The sequence below is a fragment of the Hirundo rustica genome, chromosome 3 (genome assembly GCF_015227805.2).
Source record: "Hirundo rustica isolate bHirRus1 chromosome 3, bHirRus1.pri.v3, whole genome shotgun sequence".
In the NCBI taxonomy this organism is placed as follows: domain Eukaryota; kingdom Metazoa; phylum Chordata; class Aves; order Passeriformes; family Hirundinidae; genus Hirundo; species Hirundo rustica.
Genome location: NC_053452.1, coordinates 23,496,273 through 23,503,909, shown reverse-complemented (window position 1 = coordinate 23,503,909; position 7,637 = coordinate 23,496,273). Strand labels below are relative to the sequence as shown.

General features: G+C 41.9%; 1 pseudogene; it reads right to left on the bottom strand.

Moving 5' to 3' along the window:
• Positions 1-664: 664 nt before the first annotated feature.
• LOC120749770 (sprouty-related, EVH1 domain-containing protein 2-like) lies at positions 665-3,999 on the bottom strand (annotated as a pseudogene).
• Positions 4,000-7,637: the final 3,638 nt, after the last annotated feature.

The window sequence follows — 7,637 nt, the reverse complement described above, 5'->3', positions numbered from 1 at the left end:
CCAAATAACTTACGCAGCGAAATCTACAAGTATTACAAAAACCCAAGAGAAGAGGAAGGAAGGAGAAGGGAAAGAAAAGCAAAATAAAAAAAAGAGGGACTTTTTTAATATAACTTTTATTTTCAGACATGCAGAAAGGCTTGGAGTATGTCTACTTTACTTAAATAAATAGGGGCACTTCAAGACCAGACAAAAAACTGTAAGATCTTTTTGTAGTGTTGTGCTTTATAGAGAGAAGATCTTACAGGTGTTTGTTTACATGAAACAACTTTTGAGAACAGAAATAGAAGGAAAAGGTTGTTTCATTAATTATTTTTTTTACGAGGCTAGCTTGATGTTTACTAGACACCATTGAGAGATTTGTCAACTGCTGTTAGGCACAAGATATTTGTATTTCATTCAGCAAATCCAGACACATCAACCAGAGTGTAACACTCCATCCCTTTTCCACTATCATTCAATTTTTTTTTCTCCAACTGAAAAAAAATCCCTAGTAACTGCTATGAATTAAACTTACCCAACTCTATAGTGTACAACAAGCACATTGCATATTTAATGGTTGACTAAAAAGCTGTGATTAACTCTCAGAGGAACCGTTGGGACATTCCACCAAGAAAGAATGGCAAGCATTCCTTTTACATTTATTTGGCAAATTAATTCTTAAAAAAAAAAAAAAAAAATCCTCTCTTTTAAGACTGATGTCAATGTGCAATAGAGGGAGGGAAAGGACATGCGCCCACTGGCAATTTACTGCAAAAAGAAATTATGGCAGGAACAGCAGTGCCAGCCTTGACAAGCCAATCCCTAGCCGCCTCAAAGTATTCAGATTGTACTATGCTAGTTAGAGCTCACTGCGCTAAATCTTTTTTTTTTTTTAATAAAAATTATTTGGCTATTCCTTGTAATATATTAGAAAAATACTCTTTTTCCAAGCTAATTACAAGACAATATGACATTAAAAAAAATAATTAGGAAAAAAAAAAAATCAAAAGCAATATTATCCTGCTGTATGCACCTCATGCATCCACTTGATAAACCTGGGTGGTGAACTGGGGAGGGGGAAAGCCAGGCAGACACCTCAGTCTGGCTCCTGCAAAGACACTCATGCTCCATCCCATGGGCTCACAGCAATGTGCTGTGGAAGTTATCTGGCAGATTGGGACCAGACTGGAAGTGGCAGTTAACATCCTGGCTTTGGATTTTTTTTTAAATAACCTGCTTAGATTGCTAAATGTCTTTACTACAGTGGACGTGAATGTTCTCATGCTCACGTATACAGAAAACAAACACACACAATTTTCTATATAATCCACCACTTAATGCAGCATTTCCCCAGAATTGCCATAATAGTGCTTTTGACATTGCATTGTTAGTAATTCTTTGCATATCAACAGTTTTCCTCATCTGGAACTTTAGCGCTTTATTCACAGATCTCTACGTTGCTGGCTAATGAAGAAGTTCCCTTTCTTTTTTGGGCAGAGCTCTGAAACACATTTTTCCAATGTTACTCAGGGAAAAGAGAAAAGACGAAAATTTCAGTTTCCCTTTCAAGTAGTGGTCTGAAATGATTTACATGTAAGGAGGGCTACTGGATTCTCAATGGTTATGTGACTATGGTAACTGAGCCTTACTTTTTGTTCACAGAGCTTTAACAAACAGAGAAATAATTTAAGATGTTTGCAGAAGGAAAAGATGATGGACCCTAGAAGAGAAACTGCAGCTTAGATGGCTATTTTAGCTTTGGAAAACAGAACAAAAATCCCAAAGAAAACCACTGACAGAAACACTGTGTTGTGGTACAAGTTTGTTACTAGCACACCTTCTATACACACACGATAGCTTGACGGTAAGTTAAAATATCTTCCAAGTGAGATCTCATTCACTACACCGCACCATTTCTCGAAATGCCAAAGCTTGCTAAACACGCTGATGGTACCACACAAGCAGAGGCAAGACAGACACAACCTGGAGATATTCTACAATCCACCACCATTTAAAGCAGTTCTTCTCTCAAACTCATTTTAAATGAAAAAAAAAAAACAAAAAACCCCAAAAAACATGTACAAGAGTCTGTTTTGACTACAGATTAATAATACAAAAGTCTATGCTGTAGGTTAGTTAGTTAGAACAGTTGATGAGCAAATCAATGCAGTGTGAGCCCCAGATGACCCAATCTAAAGTGATCCATACTGGTGGTTTCTGGATGCCGTCGGGCACAGCGGCTGCATTAAAGTGAGTGACCTCAGTGCTCCAAAACCAATGTGTTCCTTTGAACTACGGGACAAACCTAACACTTTGAATGCATCTGTAGTCCTCCAGCAGCTTTGTGTTTCCCACCACAGCACCTGCACATGACCCCACAGTGGTAACAAGCCCGAAGCGGCAAGTAACAGCACATACATGGAGCAACGAAAGACAAGGCGATAACGGCCATCCACCGGAGGCAAAATATTTCATCACTGGTGTCGCACGAGCAAGGATCTGTATAGTCTCCTTCTGGGTCGGACATACAGTGATAGAGCATAGTGTCTGCGCACCACATACAGCTCACTCGATGGATCCAAGTCTTGACGCGGTCTGGAGCATCCTGGCATTGACCCCACTTGTTCTCCTCGTGGTTGACCATGTCCCTGCAGTACACGCACTGCGACCTCTCGTCGTCTTCCTTCCACCTGGACTTGAATTTGACAGGTTGAGTCTTTATCACAGCAACCTTGGTATCTTCACCCAGGTCAAAGTCCGAGTTGTCTACGTAAGGATAAGTGTATTCGTGTTTCGAGGCCTTGCTTTTGGCAAAACGTACGTAGGAGTCCATGTTGTCGGGATCAAAGCTCTTTCCTCGTGCTGGGGCATGGCGATAATCCTTGTATCCAGTCATCCAAATCTTTTCCCGAGGATTGATGCGCACTATCTCCTCATCGTCGTCCAGAAAGTTGACGTGCCGGTAGGATCGTGGTCCTACTGACTGTGGAAGCAGGAAGGAGATGAAGTGAGAGAAAAGATAAATAAGCCCATTTTGCTACTGGTAATGCCTGTCCCCTTGCTTCCCAAAGAGACAATATTTAACAACTGTGTCTTTCCTTCTCTATATTCACCGTGATCCATCACAGCCTTTGGCTCAGGAGGGAGTACAACTGTCACAGTCCTACACTGGCCTGTGTGCACGTGGTACAACATAACACGCTAAATCACACTGTTACCCCCCCTCCCCCTCTTTTTTTAATAACAGGAAGCCATTTAAAGCTAATTGAGAAGGAAACAGGGAGAGCAGAAGGGGAGAACTGTCTCTCAGGCACGTGGAGGAAAACCAAACGGCAGCAAACTCTGGCAGAGGTAGCAACACTGGGAAGAAACCTTACTTGTTCTAGGTGGTAGTGGTCAGAGCTGTAATGGTCGTGAAGGTGTCCACCAGTGCAAATTCTTCGATGTTCGCAGGATGCAGGAGAAGCCAGAGTTCGCACAGGCTGTTACCTTTTCTGAGAGGAGTTGGAGGAGCTATCTGTAGCATTCTGTTTTAAATGGAAAAGGGGGAAAAAAAGTCACACATTCAGCTGTTACTACACAGGGCATTAGGAGATGTTTTGCCACTTACTGACTTCGCGCACACCTGCAATACTGGCAACACCTGACCGCTGGAGGCTTCATGAAGTTGCACATAAAATCCTTGAAAGAGGCAGATCTGTTGCCAGGCCATAAAAGCTGTCACCACACACATGGAAAAATAATATGCCATAGCCTGCCCGTGACATATTCACCAACACCGCTTGTATTCGCTTGGCATGTTATTTGTTATCCTGGGCATGGCGGGACGATGAGTGTTCACCAGGAGCTACCTCTGCAGAGCAAAGCCAAACCCTGCAAGTGATGCAATCCTGTAGGTCCTGAGGGCTCAGACAGAGCATCTGTGTGCCCAGGCTGTACCCCACCAGTTACTCAGGCTACAAAAATACTGGCAATTTTGTTAGTCTTTACACAAACACTCACTGAATTCCAGTTCATCACCGGCTACTTGAGTAATCAGCTTTCCTTTAAGAACGTCAGGATTTTCTTTTCTTGTTTTGTCACTTTTTTGCCACTCACAATTAACGTGCAACAAAATGTTATTTGTGTTTTTACACATTCCTGGTTCCCTGTGAGCACTTTCTTTAGGTTTATTAGTTACATCATTATGCAACAATGATCATGAAAGGGTGAAATATCACACAGTAACGTGCTGCTTAACAATCATGCTTCTCTTCCTGCAGAAACACACAGTGAGGTAATAATGTCAGCCATCACCTCTCCACAGCCCTTCCTTGGCTAAAACAGTTGCCATACGATATCCAGGATTTTGCCCATTCATTCTATTTAGAGGTTTTGGGCTTTTTCATATTACCATGGATATCAATAAACAGTTGGCAGTAAATGCACCAGCAAACCAAGAGCAGGGAAAAAAGGGGCCTCCATACACAACAAACAGAACAGCTGTAGCACTGCACGTGCCTGAAACATTGGTGCCTGAAATAAAAGAAATCTCCACTCAACCCCTCTCAACTAACAAGATGTGCTGCAGCCACAAGTCCAGGGAAAAGGTTCCTGATTGCCACTGCAGTCAGCTGAGACACAACCTCAAGAGCAGAGAAGAATTGTATCAGTAGTAGAAGACTGATTTTACCTGAAAAACCTTCTCTCCTTGTCAAGAATGCATTCTCTAAATACTATTTTCCAATGAATCGTACCAGACACATTTCTTGCTCCAAGAATACAAGAGCCCTCATTGTGAGTATTTGTTTATTCTGAAAACAACGCTCTGAAAGACTCTGTCCAAAGGTGAGAGAACACCTTGAAGCATTACAACACAAAAATAGATGTTGGTTCTGTTATAAATAAAATCGACCAGATTCGATGTATCAAAAATTTAGAATTTTATTGTGAGACAAAATATCAGTCTCAGAAAGCCACAATTAAAAGGACAGCGTCGAGCCCGGGGTCGGCGCCGCGTGAACAACGATAACACACTCTGCCAGTCTGTTATCCCCCAAGTTCACAATTTTGGTCTCCAGCCACCCTTTTTTATACACTAGATCGCGGAGTGAAGTCCGAGATTCTGACGTTATCCTCTCCGAGGCGTCTTCATTAATTATGCAAGTCCCGGTATCGGGAGTCTGAATGGACCGGTAGGGTGGAACAATGCTGTTGATGGCCGAGCCCGGGTGTGTCGTGGATATGTTAATTTCGACGGAGACGAGTAGAGATATCCATCTGAAGTGATTATCTTGGTCTCCGGACTTGTATCTCCATTTTCCGTTGTCCTTTGTACCTTTTCAGGGATTCCCGGCAGCGATAGTTTCAAGGCCCCCTCTCTGGTAATTCCAATCATACTTTTTCCCTGTCCCTCCCAAACCTTTTCAGGCTAGGGATATTTTGTATTCTGTTGAATCCCCCGTCTTCCCAAGTTAACCCACAAAATGCTAAAACAAAACCTAACTTCTAACATGCTACTTTATACAGGACTTATAATCATACATTCAGTATTACAATTTATATTCTATTAACATGAAGTAACTTTAGAGCAGATGTTACATTCCTTTTTGGCGATCTGTAGCCAGAGCATGTTTGTGTCTCTCTCCTGGTAGTTAATGCATGTTTGTGTCTCCCTCCTGGTAATTCTTAATCATGTTATGTCTCGTGTTTCCCTCTCCCTTGTCCTTTCAAGCGAGAGGAATTCCTGCACCCTCTTCTGAGTTGCTTAACTCTGAGTTAACTCAGAGTTTGTTGGATTAAAATAAAACCTTACATTTATTTAGATGATATTAAATTTTATCTATCAACACGAATTAACTTTAGGACATATATTACAATTTTTAAGACTGTGAAGTAGCTATGGGCTAAGTTTTTTATCTGTACAATAAAACAGTTTCAGTATCTCCTTAACTGCTCTACTGGGTCACTGGTTCAGCTCAAAAGAACCAGCTCACTGGTTCAGACAAAAAGAAAAATCAGCTTTTAACTACACTTAGGCGTCCAGTAGACTAAAATATTTAAGGCATTGTTATAGGCTCTTTCTAACCTCAGAAAGACTTTTCTCTCAAAATTCACTGAACGCTGCTCTTACCTTATCTAAGATCCTTGGATCAGGAGGCTGAAGCTAAGTGCAAACTTCATTAACATACAACCAAGGTGTCTTATTTTTGACGGCATCGCTTGGAGATGGGCAAGCAAGAGATAAAGACTTTATTCTAAAAGCAAATAAGAACACCAAAGGAATGTTTCCTATTTCTCAGCTGACAATCAGCAGAGTAGAGCAACTTTCTGAAGTGCAGACCTGGGATGACTGCTCACTGAAATGCAGCAATTTGTGACTTCAGTAGTTGAGTGTGAGCAGCTGCTGTTTGGCAGAGACATGTTCCTTGGAGTACAAACAACTCAGGAACTATCAGGGGTCACTAAGATAGGTTTGTTTCCTGGTGACACAAAACAGCACCTGGCTTAAAGATTCACAGGGGGAGAGAGTAACTGCAACACTACATAATATGCCTTGCTAGAAAAGAACCTAACACTCGGTTTTGCTCTGACTTCAAGAAGAGTTTTTGTCTCAATCACTCTCTCTGCTCTGGAGGTGAAAATGCCAAGGTTCTGGGCAAATCTGCTTTTGCTCAGCATCTCAGGTTGTGTCCTTGGAGGCACCCATGTGTGTGAAGCAAGAGCAGCTCCCATAGTGCTGGACACAGAACTAACTGCAGCAGTCGAGCGGAGAGAACTACCGGCTCGTGGGCTTTACTCAACTCAGAACTGCTTTGAAAGCTGGCAGGGCTCCTAAGTTCCCCCGCCTCTACCCTCTATTTCCCCCCCTGCCGTTTTGGTTTGCACGGTGCAGACACCTGAGTAAACCTGCACTGCCACAAAAGGAACAGATTGTTCAGGGAAGATGCTGTTAGGAACTAAAAGGACATGTGTGTGAATATGCTGACCAAGGACACAGCAAGCACTTCAGGCAAACAAAGACAACAAACCAGAAAATAAATGAAGCTAATCTGAATGCAAGATGTCTCCATACTGTGTTGTATGAGATCTCTCTTTCTCTATATACATATACACACACACACACACACTGAATTTCACTCAAAAGATATTTTAGGAATGCAGTAAAATTCCTTCAAATCTAATAAATTCTTTCAGTAAGTTGGTGGTGTTTTTTAACTTGTGATATCAGTAAATAAAAATATTTCTAAAAGTTTATGCATATGCTAAAAAACCCATTGAACTTGCTTCTAGACCTGTGCAATTCCTGTACAGTTTCACAGGATTTAAGTCAGAATATATCCCCTATCAAATGCAAAATCTTCAGCTATATTGAGGCATATCAGTCCTTGGGTAAAATGAGGGCATATCCAAGGAAACAAAAATAAGAAAGGAAGTCTAAGATTTCATGAATACCCACGATGAGTGCAACTTCAGGAATCACTTCTGACATACACTTGAATGACCTTAGCAGGAGGTGACACTCCAAATTCCAGGGGAAGGTAGAATCTGACAGCGGACATTCCTTCCCTGCCCTGCATTCAGTTGCACATTGCCTGGAGCAAGGGCTCAGCCAGGAATCCAGAAATGACACTTTCTGGAACGCCTGAGCACCTGTTCGCAGGCACGTGAACTTC